The sequence below is a fragment of the Varroa jacobsoni genome, unplaced genomic scaffold (assembly GCF_002532875.2).
Source record: "Varroa jacobsoni isolate VJ856 unplaced genomic scaffold, vjacob_1.0 scaffold_1049, whole genome shotgun sequence".
NCBI lineage: Eukaryota > Metazoa > Arthropoda > Arachnida > Mesostigmata > Varroidae > Varroa > Varroa jacobsoni.
Genome location: NW_019213951.1, coordinates 1,813 through 28,660, shown reverse-complemented (window position 1 = coordinate 28,660; position 26,848 = coordinate 1,813). Strand labels below are relative to the sequence as shown.

The 26,848-nt window shown below is 41.2% G+C and overlaps 1 long non-coding RNA gene across 1 annotated transcript in view; it reads left to right on the top strand.

Annotated features, from left to right (window-relative positions):
• The window catches only part of LOC111266081 (uncharacterized), a 31,990-nt gene extending 5,978 nt beyond the window's left edge, over positions 1 to 26,012 (top strand). The window contains exon 3 of the long non-coding RNA XR_002683858.2: positions 25,789 to 26,012. This is a non-coding gene — a long non-coding RNA (uncharacterized LOC111266081). The remainder of the gene's footprint in view (positions 1 to 25,788) is intronic.
• The last annotated feature ends 836 nt before the right edge of the window (positions 26,013 to 26,848 follow it).

Genomic DNA, 26,848 nt, shown 5'->3' with positions numbered 1-26,848 from the left:
ATATCCTATAAGTCACCATCTGAATGCAAATTTTCTTTGAGAAGCTTTTACATCCCAAGTAATACCTGGCTAGCTTTAACGCGGCCAAACTAGTCAGTCTTTGCCCGTCGATTTTCTATTACCATTCTTCTCTGTTATGCTATCGCATATACTCCTCACGCCTTTTACCGATTTTTCACATATCTCATGTACATTTTTGAAACGCTTGGATGAAAGTTTTATAGTCTCAGAATTTACAACATCCTTCAAATCCCGCTGATAACAGTTTCCAGAAGTTAGACAAGAACAATCTCAGAATGCGACACCCGAGCGGCAGTTCAGCAAGTATCCTAGCAGTTTAGCAAGAATCTACCTTAAAGGTAGTAACATCACTAAGGTTGTTTTCGCAGGTAGGAAATAAGATTAAATTATGCCGCCTATACTTTTCGCGTTATAGGATGATGCAGAGGGAACAGACTGTTTCCAATCGATATATTGATTTCTGTAATGTAATACCCCATTACCTCATTGCTATGTATGATTGGTCACGGCCATCTCATTAATCCATTCCGAATTTTCAACACTCCATCCAACCTTAGCCACCAGTAGTGCCAACTGAATCGTTCATTGTTATCGGCGATGCTATAAAGACATACCTTCACCAAAGTGGGTGAGTTACCCAGCACAGCACGATACATCTGCTATCTCCGCCTTTAATGGGCAGCCACGGAGGGTCGCCTTTAAGGTGGCTGCACCTAGCCAAAATAGCAGCCAAACAACTACAGGCGGAGAACACGCAAAACCCACCTTTTCGGTCTCGTTGCACGGTCTGTTCAGCTTAGGTCGTGGCTTCTTCATTTCCTTCGACATCAGCTGCTCATCGTCCGACCGCCTCACTCTTGAAACCAGCACTTCGTTCACGTCTAGCTGAGGTGGCGAGGTAGGTTTTCCAAAGCGAACCTGCCATTATTTTTGAGAAGTTCAGATAAACGGGTATCTATCTACCTATCCACTACGCCTTATTCTTTTATTTCCACCTACGATGGTAATTGGAAGCAGTGAACGCCTTGAGCGTCTCGCACCCTTAACACCCTATCCCCAGCGTCGCTTGGCGCATTCTGCTGCTGTAGCCTTCATAGATGTCTATCTCTTAGACTCCACTTCGAAGTTCTCGAGCCCGTCAGTCTCGATTTCGCTTCCTCCATACTTGTTCATGCTTTCTATCTACTATCACATCGAAGGCTATATGAGGCATCAGGCGGCCCCACAATTGCTCGGCTTGCAGCTGGGCGGGCAACGGTAGACAGGACGTTTCTTCCATACAGACAGACAGACTTTCGCGTAGCTAGAATCACAACGAGCCCCAACTAAAAGCAGTGGCATGAAGTATCACACGTACACTGTTTGATGGCGATATCTTAATGGTCGGCCACCTCCGAGTAGAATCGGGGAGGGGAGCTTCAAGGGCTTTATTGGGGCTGCGGCATAGCCAATACTTTTCCCGTTTCTCCATCCGTCCCTTCCGCACTGAAGAGGAAGAAATGAAAAGCCGACGAAGGCGCTTTGATGCACACGGTGCCTTCCTCACGATCGTACAGAGAGGCTATCAAAGCAGTGGGGTTCGGTCGTTGGATAAGCACGCCCAGTTGAAGCATCGACGCACTGATGCTCTAGCTCATCTCGCCCGTCTCGACTTCATCCCTCATTACGTTATTATTATATATTTATTGTACATATAGGCTGTAGTCTTATCGAGTGAAGTAGGGCAATCAGTCAACGATTCCTAGGAAACTTGTGGAATAATTAAGACGGTCTTCAAGTTTTAGAGTGAGAGCAGCGGGCCGAACAAAGATTTGGGTCAAATTTCCTAGAGCACAGGCGATGCTTAGAGTTGCTCCTGTCCTATATAGAGATATAGTAGTGGAAGTGGTATGGGAAGAAGAATAACTATATCCCATCGCTGTTGATTGCTTTGTGGTGAGTAAGTCTGTACATGTTTGTAGAGGACGGCAAGGAACTTGTCGATGAAGGACATTAGGTGATTTGTGATTCGGGTTGACATGCCGGTGTATCGTAAGCGAATGTAATTCTAACGAAAATAAGTAATACGCAAAGATCAAGCGTCGATATCAGTGTAACGACGAGTAAACGCGTATGACAGAACCGTCTTAGACTCCAAGCACTAGAATTTGTTGCTATAGTCGATGGAAATAGATGGATATATATGCCTAATCGATGTAAGCAAATCATTTCTATGACAACGTACGTTCTGTATCACATGTATTGCACCTTTATTTTGAAAAAAAAGAAACAGCAATCAATCTACATTTGGTTAGCATCTATCTGTGCCCACAACTGATAGAATCGTTGGCAGCTTCTGTGGGTACGCTTAAAGCAAAGTTGGAAACACATAATTGTTTTGGAATAAATCATGTTTCACTTTGTAAATAAATACGTGAGACGTAACGGATCGGCTCACCCGTAAACGAATAGAATGCAAATAATTATTTTAGCGACACGGGTGCACACGCTCCCGAAGCTGATTGCCTTCACCTGAAACTTCTTCAAATTGTTTAATGAGGCACTGAGATCAATACTCGTACCGAATGATTGTACTATTCTTGACCACTGAGTCGCATGTCACACTCAGAAATACCTGGACTAAATTCTGTACCTTGAGCTTATTCGGGGGTTTCGATAGGGGCTGTACTATAACCGCGTTGCATCTATAATTTCATGAGTGGACTTTTAACCTGAGAATATCTAAAGCCTAACCTAGATTACCGGGCTGATAGCTCGTTTGAATAATTTTTGAAGATTTACTTAAATCTGTCATGTGTTGAGTAACACTCCCTTTTTTTATAGCACCTGAAAGATTTCGAATCTACCGCTCGCCCACGAAATTCGTGCTTTAGATCTCCCATGGATAAAAAACAACCTGCGGCCTATATACCCAAGTGAATGATTCTTTGACGTCAAAGCATTCAGAGAGATTGGGGCGTCCCCAAGGTACAGGACTCTTGACATTCCTGCTATACACAAACTTCATCCAAACGATTTTATCCCCAGAAGTCGCTATTAAAGTGTATATTGGCGATAACGTTTCATAGAAGAATAGAGCCTATAGATTGTGCTACCATGCATTTGGACGAAGCGGTTCGCAGATGTAGGAGGTATTCAATTAAATGCAGTTATAAAGGGTCTCGGCGTGCTAACTTGAGTTTGTCTTAAAGACCAACAGCAGATGTTACCAATGCGATACCAAGTCACAGATGTTGAGCTCTGTGACAAATAAACTTTGTATGGCTATCCTATATGACTCATGAGCGTATAATCTACATAAAGCTTTTTAATGGACGTGTTTTCCCCATAGTGTATTTTTTTTATCAGCATGATATCCTGGCTTAGAGAAGGACAAATAGTTAATAGAATCTTTTGCACTACCAGCCGGTTTATACCTGATAGGTAACGTACACTTTTGACTTTGAGATTGCTTCTTAAATGTTTTGGACGTTAAAACTCCAGTGCGACACTTCAAATTAAAAATTACTTAAATTATTGTCTTCTGAATAATTTACTGCAAGATCTGTTCTGCCTCGTATTGCCTCGGTAAAGATGACGAACTATTTCGTACTGTATGACCATATCTTAATAGAAGGAAGGATATGTTGATAAGTATATTTCAGACAGATGAGCTGAAGAAAAAGGCCACTTAGTACCACCAGAACGGTATCAAGTTTGAGCATCTGTAGTGGGAACAATACGCATTCCTTTGCAACGTAAATTATACTTTTATAAATAAATAAAAACCTAAAAGACAAAGCTAGAATCATTAAAACTGAGTACGTAAGCACACTGTATATATACATATATAACTTTCAAAATATTTAATCCTCCCATTATTTCAAACATATCTACCTGATTCAATAAAGTAAAACATACATTTTTAATAAGCTGTTAAACATTCTTAGCAATTCTGTTAAAAAGGGAACCGATAAAAGTGTTTACTTAACGTCGATCAAAAAATAAAAAAATCATTGCTCTTACAGTGATTTGTACGGCGACACGATACAGTGACCGTAAGCATTATGGTCTGTAACCAAAAGCTAAAAAAAAATATAAACAAAAAGCTGTTAGCATATATTGAGGCTATATAGCGTCAATGATTCATTGCGTAAATTTATGGTGGCTTGTACTCTTGACAATGTGGTTAATCATTCAGAGGTATAAAATGATGAAAATCTTGACCAACAATAGCCGCTTCGAGTTCTATCGGTGCAAGCCGAAAAATGTGTGCTTATGAAAGTTATTAAAAGTAGTAAGTAACGTGCTTTGAATATTGATGGATCATTCCACACAGAGGTCGTACCGCCTAGTGGCGAAGTATTCCTACTGCAACAAGCCTCCATATACATTTGGCTTGCAATAACTTTTATATGAATGAAATTTCGCATAGACAATCCTCAGGGCCGCGCGGGCCTCTTCCAAGACTTACGAGGCTACCGTTCATATATAAATAGATTTGAAAATTCGACCCATCTCTCTATTGGTATTTACATCTATCCAAGATTTTACACAAAAACAACTGGCGGTAATTTTTCATTCTAGTACAGACGTCTTGGCACTATGCCTATCAAACAGCGTGACACATTCTGAGAGAATGTGTCACGCGATGTTTCTCTACGTCGTTTCCATGAATTGTTTACTGCTGCCGGTCCGTAAAGCCCCCGATTTTCGATCTTTGATAAGTTTACGGCTACAAAGCTTTCGTTTGATACTGTCAAAACTCATCGTGACAATTTATTTGCTGAGTCGCCGAAGCTTTAGATAACCCTATTTGCTAAACGACTGCATACTTTGTAATCCCCATATAGCGCCATAAATTTCCTTTATCATGTAGCCACAGTATGAATTTTCTGAAACCTTCGTGAGCTGATTCATTTTTTCGCTGCAATTTAAGTTGAACTGCTCTTAGATGAACCGTATACTTCACGGTGATTAGCTTCTAATATAGTGTATGTTTTTTCGCCTTTGAGAGAGCAAAATGCTACTTTGTTACTTTTAGCTTGAGAACCTACCCCCTGAGTGTAGTAGCAGGCCATTTGCTTCTCTATTTTGCCGCTACCGCCTCTAAACGATGCTTCGGATGGCTAAGGCCAGCATAAAATTAGGTGCGTACGGGTTTTCTGGTACCACGACGCTTAGGTTTTATGGAAAACCGCACTTCCGCTGCATTATCAAAGGAGCACATCGATCAGAACACGTGCCTGTCTGATAGGACCATGCGATGATGTTAAATGGTGAACCAGCTAATTGGTTTCTCAAAGAAATACGCTTCGTACCGAGTTAAGGACGAGTAATCCTCTTCGTCTACGACTCACCGTGTACTAGCCACGCAAATAGTCCCGTCACAACTGGCATCCCTGATGTAAGCACCATGCACATAGTTATCATATAAGCACCTAGCTAGGTTTTTCTTCTCTTTGATACCATGTTCGAAGCTGGATCCATCTGATAGTTCCGACCTGTCTCAGTTTAACTGCCAATGAGGTTCCTACGCATAGGACATTTTCGGAATTAGAATTGCTATGCTTTAAAATATATTAGTCTTTACTCTGACTAGATTTGTGTTAAGTGTTGTAGAAGCATAGAAAGCATTGTCTCGACATTATTGTACATGAAAAATAGGAAGAAAGATAATTAGCTTCTCTATGGGATACTGTTTATCGGAGGCGATTTATTGAGGCAATCGGTAACGGAAGGTCTTTGGAACCCTAGTTTATTTTAGAATAGAACCTTGGCTACTCCAGCAAATCATCAAATAGTAATATAAGCATAAACGATGCCCGGCAAAGCTTGACTTTCCTACACGACATGTATGTAATAGTTTGTAAGAGTAAACTTATTAGAAATAGTTAACTTAATTTTCCAGTGGTAGCATGCACATTAACGACAGTGACTGAACGAAAAAAATTACTGTAATACGTATGTAGGATACCCATATGTACAAAAAACATATCACCGTTGACGAACCCTCGTCGGTATGACAAGTTCAAAAAGGCGCATAGCGTTTTCAAATAAAAGCTACGACCAAAAATAACTTATGTTGTCTGTATACCTAAGTTCTGCGCGAGCCAAATCGTTGCAGCGGTACCAATAATAGGTGGAACCAAATCCGAATAGGGATGCTGTTCAAAAAATGTACAATGCCTTTGTCATCGCTTTGCATAAATATTTCGTTTAGCGTCATATGTGGCGTTAATGCAAAGACAGTTTGACCTGTTGCATTTGCAAGTAAGTTGCTTGAAAAAACAGACATTTTAATATATTATGACGCATTGGAGAATTATATGCCCAGCGGGCAAGGACGACCCTGTGCAGAAGAAGCGTCTTTACTAGATATCTCACCTAAACTCAACTATGAAAGGTTTTGCTTGAAGGTATCTCAATTAAAAGACAACAATCGCAATTAATCGCCTCTAAAATCCGGTATCAGTGTTCCGGTAACAGAATAAATATTGAATAACCTCAAGGTTTTTTAGCAATATAACAACACGCACAGCCGATATAACACTAACAAAGCTAGCACTAAGGCACGTTCCGCTAATCTGGCTCCTTTTAATTTATAAATATTGCTCACTTAGCAGAAGTTAGACCCTCATGTGTGTTCCCTGCATCATTTCATATAGGCGTCTTTGATTTGGTAAAGCATGTGACGAGTATATCCTCCGACGACACAGGAAGCCCTGCTGCTGGGCACTGTCAATGCCGCTTTAAGGTCCACGATCCTGCTCAATAATAGCTCGTTTCCTCGCAAGTTACGTATGGTGCCGACGCCGCCTCCACGTTCGAAGATCACCACTACTGTTGCCCTATGCTCCACCCGGTTATGACAGTACGACTATAAAACGAAAAGGGTTAAAGTAGATGGCAGGAGAAGAAAACGAGGGAAGGGCTTTAGGGGGTGACTAGAAGTCAGCGCCCAGATGACCACTTCTGATTCGAAGCTTATCAGCGTCTTGAAATAACTTTAAGTCTAAATCTCGCAGACCGCTCATCGTCAAGGGTCATTGTGCGTTATCAAGTGGCCGCCGTTGTTTCCTACCAGACCTGTAGCTAATGCTGAACCGAAGCCGTGTTGAATATGGCATAGGAGAAGCCGTGAAACTGTAGTTCCATCCAGTTATCGGTCGTCTAATTAGCGCCTATTGGGGGTGGGTCGCAGGCAGCGTGAGCTGTGTTGTTCGCAGACTCGAGAATGTTGGATCGGGAGTCCGATCCGGAACGTGTCATGACCGGATCTGCTGTTGCAAACTGCGTGGTAGATTAACCACTGCTACCATGCTCTTCGGCATAGCCTCGCGATTACCACCCATCGTATAGATGGGTCTGGTGATGGCAGCGACGTTACAAGCCATAACAGCTCATTCACTCAAAGGCTCTCGTACAAGCAAACACGCTGAGTATGTGGCGCGTGCTATACATAAACAAGTGCTCGCTGCACGTATTGCAGCAACCAGAGTCATTGGTCAAAGGCCATGACTGGCGTGACATATCCGAATTATTTATGGAACAATGGTAACAAAAGCCTGAGTCTCCTAACAGGTACAAAATAGATTACATTTGATACGTAGTATGAAGACGAGATCATTGGCGTCAGCTCTATGCGAGACGGTTGCAGCTCAATCCGTTTGCTTCGTCGCCACGAATCGATCATTTATATTGGAACAGCAATGGCATTTACTCATGGGTGTAATGTACTCCAAGCAGAGTGCTGGCAAAATATTTAATCGAAGTGTCCCATGAAAATCGCTTGAAAATCGAGAGTGATTTTTTTTTTAGAGGAAACGTAAATTACAAATACAACGTTTTTCATCGTGCTTTCTTCCATCTATACGCTTTCACGTTAGAAAATGGGTATACCTATTTAAACTACACCTATTTATAGAATATACACAATATGCAAGATTCGAATGGCATGCTTCATGTGAACAAATTAAGTTGGGGTGACATTGGCCTAAATCGTCCTATTTTATTTCTTCAGGACTTTGGCAGCTAGAAATAGCTAAATTTAGATGCGGCAGTTTTGATTATCAACGCAATCAAAGTATACCCAACGTAGCGAAAACCCGTTCTAGGTAAACCCACATTTTAAAATAGGATAGCGTGTCGAAGTGTTCATTCGAATTCCTTTAAACGATGTGTGCCCGTCAACGGAAGTGTTATTTTTGGAGATTCTCTCTTCCCTCCTCTCTTTCTCGTGCTTATGTAGGTTCTCTAAGCTCATATTGAGCCAAAGTCTTAACCAGATAGGAACTGAGTACCGTGCAGGTAGAACTGGGGCTTGCCAAGGATTGGACGATCAGTCCGCGATGCTTCTAAATGCTTGAACTATAAATCGCGTTATCATGTCTTATCTGATTTGTTTACCACAGCCCGTGGCATGTTTTCCAATGGCTTTCTCTACACCACGCGATTCGGACCTGCATCAGATTACTGTGTAGCTTCGCGAAACAGTGCGTGCAAGTCGTGCAAGGGGGTCAGTCTCTAAGTCACGCTAATCTTTTTATGCCTACTACGTGTAACAGCTGGGCTGGTACGCGGAAAGTTCGTTGCTTACCTGGCGTGTGCCTTACCGTGGCGACACGCGGAGACACCCATGCCCCTCAGGGGTGAAATCTCGCTATGTGCGAAAGCAAGCTAGCATACCGCCTGGCCTGAACACGCGAGCCAGATTTATGCCATAGATTTGTGTCATGTTTGCATGGGGTATGTTTGCTGATTTCGAGTTGAATGAACTATATAATAGTGAAGCTTATACGCGATACGCTTCCTGACAACAGTAAACAAATAACAACGTACCGTAAAAATTAGTTATCATACTGTATAAATGAGAGGTCTTTAAAAGAAGTTTTATTACTAGGGTATGAACATCAAGTACTTTAAAGCCCTTCATTCTCGCAAGATACATTGTATCCACACACCATTTATTCCTGCCAAGTGCAGGTAGATTTAAAAGGTTTCCTGAGTCACATTGTCTCGTTGTCGTGGTTTTATTCTTCATGAGATATGTTCATGACAGAGAGTCAAGATAGGAGAAAAAAAATTATAAGAAAAGAGGAGCTTTCCCTGATGTTATATGTCGCGTCATAAATTGTAGCGACTAGGACAAAATTTTATAGGCCAGTTGAATAGACTGTGAGAGGAAGTCCGTCGCGGAACTCTCGTATTATAAATAGATAGAATCGTTAGGCGAACAGGCCTAACCTTGAAGCAGGACATAGAAATCATAATTACCTGTGTCATTTTCATTGTATGTGTTTGTATTGTGTTGTGTAGCCATTTACAGGTGCTCACCGGGTTGCTATAAATTTTCGCGACTGCTTATAGATGAAAATATATATACACGGCATAGGGCATATGATGAAGTACTCTCTGCTTAAAATATTCCCTTAATTTCCACTGCAATTATAAGTCAAGTGTCAAATATAAGCTGTAACATTTTTACCGTTTATTGTCTGAGTTGTCGAATTTTTTAGCCTAGATGCGCAGCGGCGAAACCAGTCGGAAGACCAGCTTGTCGAGCTCAAGTAAATTTTACTATGCTTGCTGGAAATAACGTTTGAAAGCCGGAGAAGGCGATAAACGACGCCAGGTAGGGTTGTTTACGAGGATGAAAAAAGAGACTGTGTACACAGAGTGTGAAATAAACTAACGACAGAATTAATTAAGGACTTGCAATGTCTCAGGACGAACTCAAAGGAGGGAATTCTTAGTAGGATCGTTCGGTCGGGCAATGGGCTGCGCTCCTGTTTGGAACACAAAGCGTAGTTTTGAGTACCCGAAGTAGGTGCACTGTATTCAAATTAACTTTAAGGCATGTCTTTTTTAGCTTCGTGTTTTACCACGAAATTCGCTTGCGGGATTTATCGATGTATGCGAGTGGCAGTGTTTTAGAGCTATGAAGTCTGGAAGAGGGGGGGGGGGTACCTGTAGATCACAAGATGAGGAAGTGCTCCTTGTTCATTGACAGTGAAGACTGGGGATCGCTTAGAAATGCAAGTAAATGATTACCAGGATGATAAACATGATCGTGATCGCTTTACTCGCAGGATTGTTAGATATCACGGCCTTGATTTGAAATTGGATCAGTGCATTGTATAAGAAGTACTGTTTTTGTTTGTTGCTTTCTCTTTCGAGTGTTATTTACTAGAGAGTTGCCGATCTGTTCGGGTTACAAAACGCTTTCTAGAGTTCAGACTTTGATTGTGAGTATTTTGGGTGGAAAAAAAAAACGCATTTTCGACACCTATCTTGTTTCATTAAAGGTGAAAAGCTGATGAAATAACTTGGGATACATAGACGAAGCGGATACTATAGCCAGTAACAAACCATTAAATAAACGACTTGTTGAGTTAGCAGATCATATCTTCAATCTGAAGAACGAGTTCGTCGAACATAGCTTAAATCGCTAACTTCACTATTAGATAGCCCTACATCTCGCGGTTGACGAGTTATCGCTGTACGTGGGAAAAAAAACGCGTTGGCAACAATGGCAACAAGTAGTTGTCGTAAGTAAATTTACCAGTCTCGATTACTGTGCTTATAACTCCAGCGAATATCTCGCAGTGCAAATAAAACCTAACAGCCTTATAAAGTAGCTTCCCGGCAGGATATAATGTCTATGGGCGAGCGAAATATGAGAAACGGAAGGTGATCAAGCGTAACTGATTTAAAGTATACGCAAAGATTCGACCCTTCGAAGATAATAAGAAGCTACTGCTGAAAACCTATGCGTAATAGATATACATACAATTGATTTTGTAGTCGTTCCGGTATACGTAAACGTTCCCTTATTTATACACTTCAGAAAGTGAGATCGGATTTACGCATAGCAAAGGGCGCATTGTTTCAACTAATCGTTCGCTGCGAAGTCTGCGAAACGTCTTCGTACGGCCCTCACACGAAAAGCTGAAACAAATGATAAAACTTCGTCACGAAATTATTCACTTACGATCGGCCCAAGCCAGTCAAAGGCGACCTTGCTAACATGAGTTATCCTTATTTGTCCTATGTCATTGGTTATATTACTAATGGAAAGCGGTTCTGGATGAACATATCTCATTTATTATACCGATCTTTGCTCACTGTTTGTAGTTCAATTAACGACTAGATACTTAGACCAAAAAATATATTTGCAGCTCCCGTCAATCGATAGTTGGGCTTCTACTATAATTAAATGTGAGCTATCTTGTAAAGTCTACGAAGAATAGATGTATCTGTGAAGTCAGATATATTAGATAATTAATTCATTTTCGGATTTGCAGATTCCGTAATTTTAACGTAGTGCAATCACTTCCGACGAGAACAGCGACGATAGACAAGCGTTCGAAATATAAAAAATATAAGATTTTTCTATTAGCTACGTGTGATTAGTAGGATCCAAGGTATCGCCTCCAGCGATCTTAGCATAGCCATCCAAGTTACCGCATCGACATTTTAGAACAAGAAATTTCACATACTGTTTTATTCTTTTTGTTTATTATTATTAAGTCTTGACAAGCGTATAGACGTACGAGCTAAACTATTTACCTATAAAATATTTATAGCTATATTTTTTATACCTAGTAAAACCTAGCTATAAAAGTAATTTCAAAACAAGCGAAACTTGGATGATTTAATAAGTGGAATATTGCTCTTTAGTGTTACAGTTATTAATGATTCATCTGAGTGAAGGGGGAACAAGTGGGACTCGTTTAGCGAAGCTATAGTTCGTTAGTTTATTTGAAGTAAGCCAAGAATACAGTTAAGTGAGTCGTCGTAGTTTTGCAGCTAACCTAGATCTATCGTGTTCGACACCGCGGCAACGGTGAAACTTTGTTGACATCCTGTCAAGTCCCTTTCAGTACATATTCTCAACTCATTAATACAGCGTTCATTCGATACCATGAGTGTATCTTTGGACATTTGCCATCCTTAAAACGTGGCTTTGCGTAACTGAACCCATAAGTGCAGATAAGTAGTTTACCATATCGCGGAGACGCCGAGCAGCGGAATCAAATTAATATCCTCCTAAACTCGGACCGGTTTCACACGTCCACATAATTGGTTACGATTGCACACATGTACGTTGGTTGACCTGTACACGTCTGTACATCGCAACGATTTTTTTGATAGGCTTTGAATAAAAAGTTCACTTTATTAGAAAGGTCACGTCAGCAGAGCAGCCGATCGAGAATCGGGAAGAGATTTCAGAACTGAAAAAAGTTAGCAGCTGTGTACAAGCAACACAGAAGTGCACAGGTCGCTGTTAGCGCCACAAGGCGCAACGCAGACGCCAACGATCACGCTACCAACATTAGCACCTGAAAAAGTAGCACAGTGGCGCACATGGGAATATAAAGCACAAAGACAAAAAATTAATTTTCCATATTTTCGTGAAAACAAGTCGGGCGCTCTCTCCTCCCTCTCTTCGTTCGTTTGTCACCTGCAATCAAATACCAGCCCTACGGACCCACCACCGTTCGTGTCCCTCCTACTACAAAAAGGAGAGAAGAGCACTTTGGCCTAGGAATCGGGGGGTACGCGCAGATGCTGCCTGGTATCGCCTGAGTTCATACATTGCCACTCTCAGGTTTTTCCCTCACGACCTACAGTTACGGGTATTGTGGCGTTGTCGGTGGCATCAGCGGCAGGTCGCGTCCAACCGAAGTAGTTCAGGAATCGAAACCCGCGGTTTTCTCCGTATGTGGCCCCGGGCTGTTGCGGCTGCCGCAACACTGCTAACAACAGTAGCAGTAATAGCAACGTCAGCATCGGGCAAAAGGCAAAAGTAATTTCCGGTAAAGTTTCCGTTGTTGCGAAAGCTTTCAACCACCCACCCATCTTCTGTGGCGCTTGTCCGCCGCTTCGGGAAGTTGGACCTCAAGCCTAAGTCAAATGAGCGAGTCGTAGCTGGCAACGATGTCGACTTGACAGTTGCTTCACTGCTGCCACCAATAGTGCCTCCCTTCTGGAACCTTCTCCCAACGTAGTTACGACTACATGTGTGTACGTAACTGCCTGTCCTTTGTTTTTTCACGATAGTTTTGTGTTTCTGTTTTGATCCGCCTCCAATAGCTCCCGTTATTATTATCACCAGTGTTTCTACATCCAATGTATTGCGCACATTCACCATTTACTTTCGTCTTTGAGGATGGGAAAAGTGCAGAAGGAGGGTATGGATCAGCCAATCAAGCAAGCTCCTGTTGAGGTTGTTTGTTTCACATGTATGAGACCCTATATCCGACGTAGCGTCTTAAAGGACAGATTAGAAAGGGCGGCCGGACGAAACGACGCCAGGTCGAACAATAGGTCCAGATAGATGAAAGTTGGGTCAGCCACTGAGGCGTAAGTGTACGATGGGGTGGTAAATATACAAACCGTTTATAGAAACCTGGGCCATAGCCATCTCTGCCTGTAGTATCGTTGGCTGGTTGTCACTGTTAATCATTATGACTGCGCACAACCGTATGGGCTTATATATAGACCTTATATATATATATATATATATATATATATATTAGCCTGCCTTTGTTTCATCATTTCTGCTATCGCAAACACAGACTAACAAAGAGCAACAATAGGTGAGATTATTTTGGGAACAGAAAATCTTAGCTGTCACTAAACACGTAGCACTCCTCCGTTAACAAAATGCCGCACGTTCCAACTGTAGAGTATATAAAAGCATTCCTAAGTGTTGTACAACCGAGTTGACCTAAGCACTATGAGTGGGTGTATTAAGTGAGTAGTGTGCTGGTTAGGAGATAGGGCTATGAAACGGAAAAAAGATGTCCTCTTCTTAAAAAAAAAATATCGCCTGTGTTGTATCAGCGACTGGTGTTTCTTTACGTATACCGAAAGCCGTTGTTCTCAATATAATTGAGTGAAATTAGGTGTAAAACGTTCACTAATAGTAATGTGGGAACCTTATCAGGTAGTTACGACAATGGCGTTCAACTGTCTACCAAGGCAGAAATCCTATTCTTACCGCTAGCTTCTCCTACACTTGTTTTCGCATTGACCGCGTACGTTTGTTTCCGCTTTGTGTTAAATTTCGTCTTGAAAATCTATTTCAGTAACTATCAGAAGACTATCTTATGTTTCTGATTCACATTATCTCACAACTGTCACACAACTATCGTACTGACTTCTTGTCGATATATCAGATCAGGATTCTACTAAAGTAGAAATAGAGCCCACAAAAAAGTACATAAAAAAGTGCCACCGACTTCCCTTTTGTGTCCTAAACGAGTACCTCCCCGAAGTCATGTTATAGTCTGTTTTGCATGACGCTAGATCTTGACGCTATTATTTTACTAAAATACGCACGTTTTGCCTGTTGAGGTGATTCTGAAGACGCTAGTGAACGTACAACTGCCGAGAGTGGCGCCGCCAACAAGCGGGCGCAAGAGTAACAACAAGCTTACGGAGACGAAAGAGTATCTAAAACTTTAGATCCTTTCTACCTTTTGCTGGTTTCGACGAACAATCCATCATTCCGGTGTCCATATATTCCTTAAGACACTGGCGGGTCAAAAGGCGTGCTCAGATGCTGGCAGAGCTCCCAAAAGCACCCTTAGATCTAACATACACCGAAGGTGGGTAGCGGATGATGGTTGTCGGGTAGCGTGTAGCGTGAATACCGTCGCACAGAAGAAAGTCTGCTGCTGGGAAAAGCACCAGTCAGGCTGCCAGCCTTCGTGCACTGGATACTAAGAGAGAGGCATGGATGAAAACTTCGTGTAATAGAATGTAATAGATCAAGTGCATAGTTTTACATCATTTTGGGCGGAACCGATTTGCCTAGAGCGGGTACGACTTTTCGATACGGTTTAGATCCACATATATGTGTACTTGTGTAGCCCTACATTGCTTTAGCTGTTAGAAAAGGGAAACTTTTCAAAAATGTTTTTTATTGGATTTTCTCTTGCAGAGAAGTAAACTTTTTACGTTTAGTTGTTACCCAATGAGCTCTGCTGCAAAAATACGAATCACCAGAAGAGATCATCTGCTGAGGCCGCATTTATTATGAGAACCATGCATGACCTACTTGGCATTGAATGAGTGCTATAACAGTGGCATAATATAAGATTTGACCACGTATGTACGTATGGGAACGATTTCTTATTGGTCGAAGCGTACGTAGTAACGCTAATGATTTGCAGGCAAGCAAATCCTCAAGATCGATTCCTTGAACATTTGAGTGGATCAAGGCACATAAATAACCATAGATAGGAGTAATGTCTATTTTCTGACTCATTTTTTTTCATGGTCCCTACTTCGCTCACCGTCAAATATTGAACGTACACGTAGAGCTAGCCTTGTGGATTACACAAAATCTATGACTGCTTAACGAGGTCCACCGGTGCTTGAACTAAAAGGAACAACAGAACACGCTGAATTAGCTACTATCTGAGCAATTCGTCGTAATAGATTAAACATACTTTTTTTTTGTGCTTTGTCGTCATTATTTTCCGAAATTGCTTACAGTTTCTAATTGATGTTTATGAAATGACTGTTACAAAAAAAAAACCAGAAGCAAAATCTTAAACATTTACAAAAACAAACGTGTTTATTCTATGAGCTTAATAACAACAGTCATTAATTCATCTTTATGTATTAATAATATTTTGAGAATGGTCTTTACTTCGTTTAGGTGAGATGGGTTTTCACCTGATTCAACCTGTAAATATCGTCGTAAAGTATCGTCATGCCTATATCCTACTTCGTTTTACGCTGGAAGCCATCCGTCTGAAGCAATGTGTACCGGCTTAAGTACCGGATGTAAAAGAGGAAATATATTTTAATACAGTCTCATCCAAGCGTTCCCTTGCTATAGATTTTCTATGTTGAACATCCCCTTAATGACCCTGCATACGTAAGCATTCAATCGATGTTCGCTATAGGATGATCTGATCAGAGAGTGGAAGTCGACAAAAGACCATAGGGGCCCTTGCTTTTCGATCGTACCGGAAGGAAGCACCCTTTGGTCGAGGGTTTGAGATATTTTCGGCGGGTTAAATAATGAAATGAATGATACAGCGACAAGGACAAAGTGAGCAAACGTCCACGAACCACGCAATATCTAATCAATGTGAAAGCATCAAGGATCAGATTGACTTAAGATAGGAGTAGTGAAGTAGATAAAGGGAAGAGACGAGAGTGTGAGCAGAGACAGGATGTACTTGACAGTCAAGGATTAAAGAAAGGTCGAAAAACTGAAGGAGGCTAGGATCAAGTTAAGTTTAATTGGCCTAAAGCTCCATCGCCGTCAGCAGCAAATTTAATGCGCGAAAAAAAAGCGGACAACAAAATCAACACACGGTCACCGACCGAAGGAGGTCAAAGGAAACGGAAACGAAAACGGTGCTTTGCATGTGGGGTGGCTTAGAATAGCTGATTCCCTAATTAAATAATCGAGTTAAACCGGGAATAGTGTCCGTCTATATTTGTGAATCGTGTATTTAGCGGAGCATCTTTAGAGGTGCTGTACAAGAGTCTAGGCCAGACTAAATGAGCCCCTGATTGGTGATACACGTAACCAACTACGATGTGTTGTAATTAAAGCAGATCCACACTTGCCCACTTACCCTTTGGCTCCTTTGTGTGGAAAGTAAGCTCAGCATTCTCCTGCCTCGTTCTTTTGTTCCGACAACCGAACGATAGCGATCTCATTGACACGTGTCGGCTTGTCGCGGCGGAGTTTGTCCGTACGATGTTATGAAACCAAGGTCAACGTACTGTTTGAACAATTAGCATTTCAAGCCCACTGAAAATTATACCTGGTGATCAATGTAGTTGCCATAACACTTACCGACCTTCGGACAGCCTCTTTTGCTGTATACATGGTCCGCGGTGGTATTAACCACAGCCATATGGGGTATATCTGGCCCATTTTTCCCTGGAGTCGGGAGTCTAGCTTGTTTGTTGCCTGGTTCTAAGCAACGTCCGCGATACCGAGATGAGAAAGAACAACCGGCTTGCACCGCTGTACGTAGACAACGGTAACGCGCCGAAAGAACGTGGCGCTCACTGAAAACATGACGATTATGTTGAATGCTATTCGATGGAGTTGGTACTGCTGCGATGATATCATTTATACAGCCGCTTTGCCAACAGGCGCAATGGTCCACAGGCTAAAGTGTCAAGAATAATAATTGATTTCGCTCTTACAACAAAGTATCGGATCGGCGGCTATGACTAAATTTTCTTCATTAAGCCTACCTCTGAAGTTGGCTGAGGTGAAGCGTAGTTTGCAAGTAATTAGGTAGAGTCAATTTATCTCGTCATTTCAAACAAGTATACGCCATTAAATGGAGAGCAAATTTTCAAGCATCAGTCACCGGCAAAATTAGAACGTCACAGAAAAGACCGTCACATGACTCGAAATAAAATTTGCAGGAAAAATAAACTTTTATAATGCACATTGAACATATTCAAATGCACACTAGTTAGTTACTCTTGAGAGTGAATGTTTGAAAAACATGATACGTATACATGCGTGTGCGTTACGTAATGTACATTGCATTAACTTCTATTCGACTGCCGGTTAAGTCAAAAAAATAGAAGTTTCTATAGGGAGCTGAGTATCTTACAGACGAATAAGAATCTAGCCATTATTATAGGGTTATGATTGTCTGACATCACAGTCATTAAACCTATAACAGTTCATGCTTTTCATGTTATAGTTTTAACGCTGAAAACAACTGCGCGAACCCGCCAAGTTAGCTTAAATATAAATAAAGGAACGAATATAAGAGAGAACTTGAACCCAATGGTCTCCTCCCGATCTATTCATTCGGCGACATCGTCTAGCAGGCATTTCAAACAGTCTTTATTGTTAAGCTTCCCACTATAGGGTACCAATGTCAAATCCTCTTTCTCGAAGATATCAATGACTTACTACTTACCAGAGGTATTGAAGCCACATCGTCCCTATCATCCGAGATTAACTTCGACGGCTCTTAAGTACATTACTAGTTAATAACACAAGCACACAGTCGGCCTGACAGTCCGACTAGATGACCCCAATAAAAAGGAAAAACATTTCCGACAGGTCCATTCTTGCTGAAACGAGAACATCACTGATAGTAGAAAGCAGTCAATTCGCCGAAAAGACCCCCATCGCACTCGCTGAACTGCAGAGAATTAGCTTCATCCTGTGAACGTAGGCCAATCACAAGCATAAACCCATCAGCAACTTGCTTGTTGAGATCGGCGAAGTACCGTAAATATGTATTCTCTAACGTGATGAGAATGTAAGAAATAGGACCAAGTTGACATTAATCTAATCTTTATTAGGTGTTTTGGTGATACAGGTATTGTGCTAGTTTAGAAAAATTGTATGTATGCTACCGATAATATTTGAACTGCTCGTAGGAATGGTTATTGAAAAACGCTACCGAACAGCACTCGCATGGAGTACACATGGGGTTCGTCACCGGCTCAACTACTGCGAGTCACCTTCAAACAGGCCTTCCATTGTTTTGCAGTGCCTTCATCAATAACGATCGTCGCCCTCTGTTTCGAAAATGGAGTGGTTCCCTCCTCTTTTAAACAGTCGATTATGACAGTCAACTATAAGGACGGGTCACGTTTACTCGTCGAAAACTGTGAATCAATTGTCTACAACTGTAAATCATATCTTCCACTCGACAGCATAATTGTAGCTCAAACTTAGCATTTGCTTTCTCGTCAATTGTCCTGCTAAAATAACAAATGTATGGTCCTAGAGAAGGGCGTGCAGGTCACACAGACTAAACGTATGTTCTTTTGTGACGAATCACGTAATTTTTCGATATCTTTAAATTTTCGCCTTTCACATAGTGCACCAATGGATTCTTTTAGAAAAAAAAATCATTTAGCATCTTCATAGTCGAATTGCTGGTTTCATCCTGCAAACTGCAGCTCCATTGTTGATGTCAGTCATTCGTGGCTTGAACAAGTAGAACGTCCTTTAATTTTGCCCAGGGAGCGAATTTCATGCGCCTAAGTTGATATTCAAGGCTTTAGTTGCATCTGAATTGTCCTGCTCACGTCAACGCAGTACTTCTCGTAAGGAAGTATTCGTAGCATTATAAACCACCAGCGGAACAGCTTCAATATTCAACTGTCTCTGCTTTACCACTGGTAAATTGAGTGGAGCTTCCATAAGACACTAAAGATATTTCAATGACCGCAGAGACGTGCACAACAAAATCATCGGCAAAAAGTCTCTTCTGATGAAGTTGGCTCCGGTAGAAATTGAAGTACCGTTCATACGTGATGGTAAGTCTGGCGACAGGATTGAAGGTGTCAGGCGATGAAAATAACAACGAGGAAATTGGGTCTAGCCCCCTTTAGGCATCGGCATATAAACGAAACTACTCGTTTTGGGAAAGAGAGTAAATTAATGCGAAAAAAATTGTAAGTTATACCCCAGAGAAACGTTTCAAATGAAAGGCCTGTTTAAAAGGTTGAACTCATTAATGGAAGAAACAATGGAGTCACATACTGGACATATTTGTTGATGGCCTTTTTAATATTAAAATTTAATATTTGAGAATGTCCATTAAAATAACTGGTCATTGCTTTGGAATTGCAAACTGAAATTGCTTAAGTTGTTGTATGTATACGTCGAAATCTCTCCGCCTATAATGCGGAACGTGCTCCTTTGTCATATTTCGAAATAACAGGACGGAGAAAAGTCTCTCGTTTAAAAATGACTTTAAAGGAGAGCTAATACATGCCCTATCCATAGAAAGCCAAATGTATTTTTGGACCTTACGCTTGGCCGACCTGAGCTCTAGCAGAATAGGAAAGATTAGCTGATATTTTTATTCATGCTGGAAAGGAAGCGGCCTAACCGATTTTGACATTTGATGAGTAGGCAACCTTCATCTCTCCCTTAGATTATACATGCATGCACGTCACCTTTCCGAATCATCCTGTATCAATATTGCTTGGGGGTTTTAAGTGGTCAGATAGCGCGTAAGCAATATATTAGTATACGCTCAGGTTTTCCATATCCAATAGCAGAGGGACGCCGCCTTTGCTAACGGACTCTAATTATTCTACATATTTTATACACTTAATTGCAACATGTTGAAGAAGCTTTTGAGACAGCGAGGTCACGAAACAAAGCATAGATGATGATGATAACATAAGATTGAACGCATCGTTAAATAACGAGCGTTGCGAAGTAAGGGATTAGCAAACGGTAGGCTTATGTAATTTGTCCGCACAATGGCTAGTTTATTTTAGAACAAGTTAAAAATTGATTCCTAGACTTTTTTAATTATGATATATATATAACTGCTATTTTGCACTTAGCTTAAAGGTATTGGACGTATGGATTTAAGCGCAGCCAATCGAGTGCCGTCCTAATTACCTAAATTTTACCAGCATTGCATTTATCCCCTTAGCCTTATGCAGATATATATGGTTATATATAATTGTGCACTTGTTGGATTTTCGTTTAACGAAGGCCACCATTTTTCCTCAACTAATCCAATCAGCTTCATTTATGATATGCCTGACTTCTTTCTCGAAATCGCTATACAGCGCTTTGCTATATTTCTCGGGGGCCACTATATGCTATCATAGACTATTCTATATAGACCCTTTCTATTTAAAGCGAGGCCTGAGTGGGTTTGGCGTGCTGTGAAGGCGCAGACGGAAAGACGATTCAGATAAAATCACACTTCTCAGCCAAGTTTATATTTGAAAAAGATATTCTTCTTTTGTAAATGTTATTATCAAGTACATGCGCTTATCAATAAATACATTGAAATAGCTCACTGAAATTATATCATACGGAAAGACGCAGTTGTATATATTATTCTTACCGACGCATTGGCTAGTTCTAAAGAAAAGCCATACTGACTGAATAGATCTTTACGTTTCCGTTACGTTAGATCCAGAAACATTTAAATACTGATTATGAACTGAAGACACGCACAGATATATATATATATATGAGTCAGTACATGATATTTTACAGTACGACACGGATACTCTCGCGTGAAAATATAGCGTCAGATGAACAAATCGGGTTCGAATTAAGGCCCCTTGAAGTTAGTTTTGCTTAATTAATTACATACAATCTAATAATACGCGTTGAGTCCACGCAGAGGTGTGATGTAATTTCAGGTATCTGGCAAAGAAGAAACAGGCAGCTTTGCCAGCAGAATCTAGCGTACAATGAGGAAGAACGGGCTTTCAGATGAGGAAAAGGTTTAAGTGAAGGCTGAGTCAAGGGCGCCAAGAGCACAACAGGGACAGACTTTGCACATTGCCCTCCGGTTAGCCGCTGCTGTCATACGGAGGATTTCGCTGACCCCTATTGGGTGTACTTTAGTTTCTGCACTTGGCGTTCTGCTGTAACCATCCCTGCGTTTTTGTCAGAGACGTTGTCGACCGACAACGTTACTGAAACTATCCAGAGTGGTATGGAATGGGGAAAAGCCGCGCTAGCCAAGTCTATTTAATAACATTTAAATGAGAGAGCTTTGTGGGACTAGCTTAGACGGCCACAGCCCTGCTAGATTGTGTGGTACACTACGCTTCGGGCAGACTCCGGAGGCGGTTCAGCTAGGGGCACAGGGTAAGGGGCACACGTTAGTTATATGAGGTTCCCCAATTGGAGCCATAAGCTCACCGCGGCTGCTGCCTAGGCTTACTGGGGGACTAGTCAGAGGGTTAAGGGAGTTAACATAGGTGACAGAAGAAACGAGTAGATTGATAAAGTTAAGGATGGCCTCTCCACTCAGAATTCACTCGAGAGCCAGAATAACACAGCACATTCTCAAAGTGCAGGCTAGTCGCAATTTATTCGTGAATTAGCTTTTTCATGGAAGTAGGCGCACGCGCACATATAGACGATGGTACAGGGGAGTTCTGTAACGCGTCACCTTGAAGTACGTAATCGGCTACCCCTTTTTCCTAGAAAAGCCAATAATAGATGCTATGCAAAGCCGAACAGATCGTAACAGACACGGTAGAACAATCGCGAGTTGGGGCGAAGCAAGTACTCTGGCAAGATGTTGATAATCAGCAAGTTCTATAGCATGTTTGCAATTGTACACATATATTTGGACGATCAAAGGAAAAAATATATGGTATTACCGTTGTATAATTGCGTCTCCCGTTCCTTCACGGTATCGACTAGAAATCAAAGATCAGAATTTTAATTCATATGAAGGGGTCTGTCCTGTACAGATGAAACAGCTCCTGAACAACTTCCTGAACAATCGGCCATATAAATAGAAAAAAATATTCTGCTATTGTACATCATATATAGATTTTTGAGACTTGCTGTACACTAAAACTTCGAATCGTATGACCATTTATACTGATACGATCATAAGAAACAAGTATTCTATCCATCTCTTATACACATACTTATTATTTCATCCATGCAGTTAAACCTGCTCGCATATTTACGCGCAATCTGTAAGTATACGAGTCTGAGACAAATGACATTTTTTTTCCATTTTATGAAACTTTTATCTCCTTCTCCCTATTGATGTTTTTTCTCATGACCATAGCTTTGACCTTCTTCTGCTTTACTATAGGCCGTTTCCACTACTTCCATAGCAAGCATTTCCTTAGCTTAGAATGAAAGTGGAAAAGTCCATGTTCAACTATTGCTTCCGTTTTTGACATCGCTGTTTCTTCTAAGTCCGCGCTACGGGATTGCGCAGAAAAAACAACGAGCCCGTACTAGATATAGCCACTGTCTCGATAGCAGCCATAAGGCCTTCTTCAAACGACGCGCGGATAAAGCGCAATAAACCTAGCTTCAGCAGAGGCCAACCAGCAAAGACTCGGCAGAATTCGTAGGCATCGCAGTTAGACCTTCCTAGCTTACATGGCCCGCCTTACGTGCGCTTCGCGCAGCACCGCCTCCTTTCAGCTGGGGCTTTGCCGCTTCTCGATCTGCTCGATACCGAGGGAAATCATTCGTTGACTGTTGTGCTATCGACGCTATGGTTGTCGCGGGGTATGCGGCCGGCAAACGGTACCTAGACGCGCTATGGGAAAATGCTATGGCATTTTTCCCAATGGCAACAACTGTTGCCCAGGCTGCTTCAGGCCACTACAACAAGCTTGACGCAGTTTGCCCTAAGGCGGTATCCCTGCGTCGTTGCTCCAAATTGCTCGCTGTCTGTAACGTTTGATGCTCTTGCGAAGACCTACGAGCCCTTGCAGTCATCTCCGTACGGCTTTTGGTTGCATCTGTTTAAGCTTATGTGTGGATGGTACGCGACGGTTCCCTTGGCTCCGTGTTTTCCTTATTATTTGTGTCTCTCATCCTCTGTCTGTCTGTCTGTCTGTCTGTCTGTCCGCCTTCATATGCCTTCCAGAGTTTTGCTGGCAAACAAAAAAAAAATATTTATTGAATCGGCCCTCCTGGACATTGGCTAGAATGCAAGTTTGTAGGAGCTACCCTTTGTACGATTCTAGGTAGGTATCCAGCCGCGCAACCTTCTCATACATTGGACACCGGCTACAGAACGAGCCGATCAATGGCTTCTCAGATAAGAACAATTATTTATGTGTGGCATCATTTCTACGTCTGCCTAAAGCGGGTTAATCTGCCTAGTTCGTCTTTTGTAGAGGTGCGCGTTAGCTGGTATGATCATAAGAGGATCGTATTATTTTTTTGTGACTGTAAATGGCCAAGTTCCTCGGAAAACTAAAACTAGTACGGTTTTTTTCCTCCTTGGCAACTTAATAATTTGTATTAGTAATTGTTTCAGTATTGGCCGACAAGACGCATATTTCCGGAAGAGTTATTCCCATTCCCTTTTGAAGACTGTTTGTGACATGTCGATAGAGGTGGAAATTAATAATGAGAAGTTTAACTGAGCACGTCCGCTCTACCTCTTTCCTTCGCTCCGTATTCTTGTATGTGTTTGAGCTGGATTTTCCCATTAAACCTTTACGATTGAATTTATACAAATGTATTTTAATTAAAATTTAAGTTCGCTTATTACTTTGTCTTTGGCTGTTTCAGCTATAACTCAGCTGCTCTGAAGTAATATAAGAGGAATTGGCCTAGTGCCTGAGAAACTTCAATGTGACATAGTCAGCTAATTTATTTCCAAGTCTCTCTATCTCTAATAAATAACGATATTTAGAGAGAGACGATATCGTCCGTCGTTTGAAAAATGCGAAATACGAAAAAACGTAAAATATTTTACCATCTTCAAGGATCTGTAATAATGTGAAATTTGACGTTAAACATGAAAGAGCATTTGTTCCAACGTGAGCACAACAACCTAAACGAGTAAAGGTTGCTGAAACTTGTGGACCTAGTTGTTACAGCAGGACACATAAACATAATACATTGGCAAAACTATGTCCTATTAAGGAATATTGTTAAATACATGCTAAAATGATAAATAATAACCTAACTATACGACTACAATAAATCAACAATAAAATTGAGGAAATTAACGGAACAATTTATGAATGAAATAGAAAATCAATAATGAACGAGTACCGAAACGTTTTCAGACAAACACAGACGATCATTCATAATTCATCTACCAATTATGCTGTAACTAACGGCTGGGATATTGTAACAGAAATAATTAACACAATCACACAATTATTGTATACAGATAGAAGCAAAAAAAAAATAAATAAATAAGAAGAAAAAGAACAAAAACATCCACACAATTTGGAGCATAATAAGCCAACAACCTGCTAAATGATAATAATAATACGAAAGGATGAGAAAATAACTAAGCGAAGGTGTAATTGCAGTAACAAAAACATTTGAGGCTCAGGCCAAACCTGTTGGACCGACCTCCTCGGACGTGCATATATATTCTAGGACAATAATCTCTCTTACAAAATATTGCTCAAACCCAAGGCCTCTAGGTTTAACCTTTTTCCTAATTGGACAGAGTGAAAATAGCATTATATTACGTAATAATGTTAAATAATAATTATTCGTATGAACATGGTGGATCTCAGCCGGCCGCGTTATGACCAAATGAGATTACCCGATGTTCGGAGAAGCTCAGTTCATGTTTGCATATAGCTTAAGCTAAATGAGACGCTAGGAGTGCCATACGCGTAATTTGTGTCGCGTAGGGAGTAGCGATGCCGGTCCGAAGAACCAACATTCTAGGCTCCTTATGTATTCGAAAAACGACTTTCTCAATAAACGCGTTCCCTAATTCATACAAAAGATACAGAAAATCATCGAAACATGCAGAACCGGTGCACTTAAATGACACACATATTACAGAGCGAAGGAAGTGTCTTCTGACCATTTGAAAGAGAGTTACTTAATGTGTAGATATATAAAGCTGCTAAAAACTTTTTACCCCGCCTCCTTCCTCCTCTGTATAATTGGATAATAAACCACCGCAGCTGAAGAAGCTATATAAAACCATAAAAATACGAGAGGAACAACGTGCGCTTAAAAACGACGGAAGACTAAGTTGTGATTAGCTCTCTTTAAAAATATATAGGTTGTTGTTGCCTTTCCAACCCAGCTGCCTTTACTCGGGAATAGTCTGCTCTCATTATTTCTACTTGATCTAAATTTTTAGCGATACTTTTTTAGAAATGTTTCTCAGTAAATGGGAAGCCACTGATTGAGTAAATACCTTGCTACGTCTTTAACGCTGGGTTATAAGAGCTAAATACCTTGTCAGGGAAGATTTTTTGCTCAGATTTGGCCGATCATGTCAACCTTAACTTTTCGAAGCAATCCCAACGAAAGACTCAATGCACATGTGCGTTTGTTTGTTTGTTTGTTTGTTCCAGCCTTTGAAGCAGTTTTCGGGGCTAGCCGTAGGAACAGAGCGCAGCCCTACTCTCAATTATCCAATATGTTTTTTTCTATATGCTAATTTTTTTTCAAATGATTCGGATGAAGCAACGGAAATATGAAGAAGATGACGTCGGGAGAGGCTAGACCTGGCGAATGATGCGTTTGAGGGAAGGCAGCGGTCGAGTTCTACTTGTGAAAGTAAACCTCAATAAAAGTAACGACGCATGAGCGGTGTAGTATTATGGCAAAAGACTTTTACCTTTTAATGTTTAACCTCTCTGCGGGTTCTATGAGGGCAGTTTCGCTAGAAACATCAGACTTCAGCATGAAATGTTTTTTTTTCAGCTTTTTGTCAGCAGTCGCTGAGCAACGTTTGTTAAGCATTAAAACAATTCTGCTTTCACCGTCATCTATTTTCGCCTACGAATCAACATACTCAAGCTACCACGCTTTGTATATATTCGATAAAACGTACAGTCCATTCATTAAGCAGCAAATAAATGACAAATGGGACAATTACGCGCCAAAGGGAAATTGGATGGCCTGAACAGTAATCCGTATGTTCCATAAAAAGGCTGGCACAGTGTGAATGGGTTTGCCCACTCCGACGGAATTTCCGGGGACATTCTCTCTTTTTTTTCTTTAACCTGAACCATAACCCAGGATGTACCCATTCCGAACTGCGTCGTGCTACTTACGTACATATCAGATGGCACAGGGCCCGCTACCGCTTACTTTCAGTCAAGAATTGAGTTGTAATAGCACTTGCAGTAGCGTCTCTTCAGCGTGATGATGTCGACGCTTCCACCGTGTGCGTGAGTCCTTTATTGTACCTCAGCGTTGAGGTAGAAACAGTACTAGTGGTAGCACTGCTAGTAGCAGCAGAATTTCTCAAAAATGTTTCCAAATCTTGTTAATGGCAGGATGGCATCGGCAAGGTAGCAGGATGCCAACATCAATGACGCCACAGTATACGTACGTAGCGTAGCTTCCAGGCGAGAGAGCGTTCCATGCGGTACGAAGATTGAGAGAACGTTCAATATTCCCCATTTG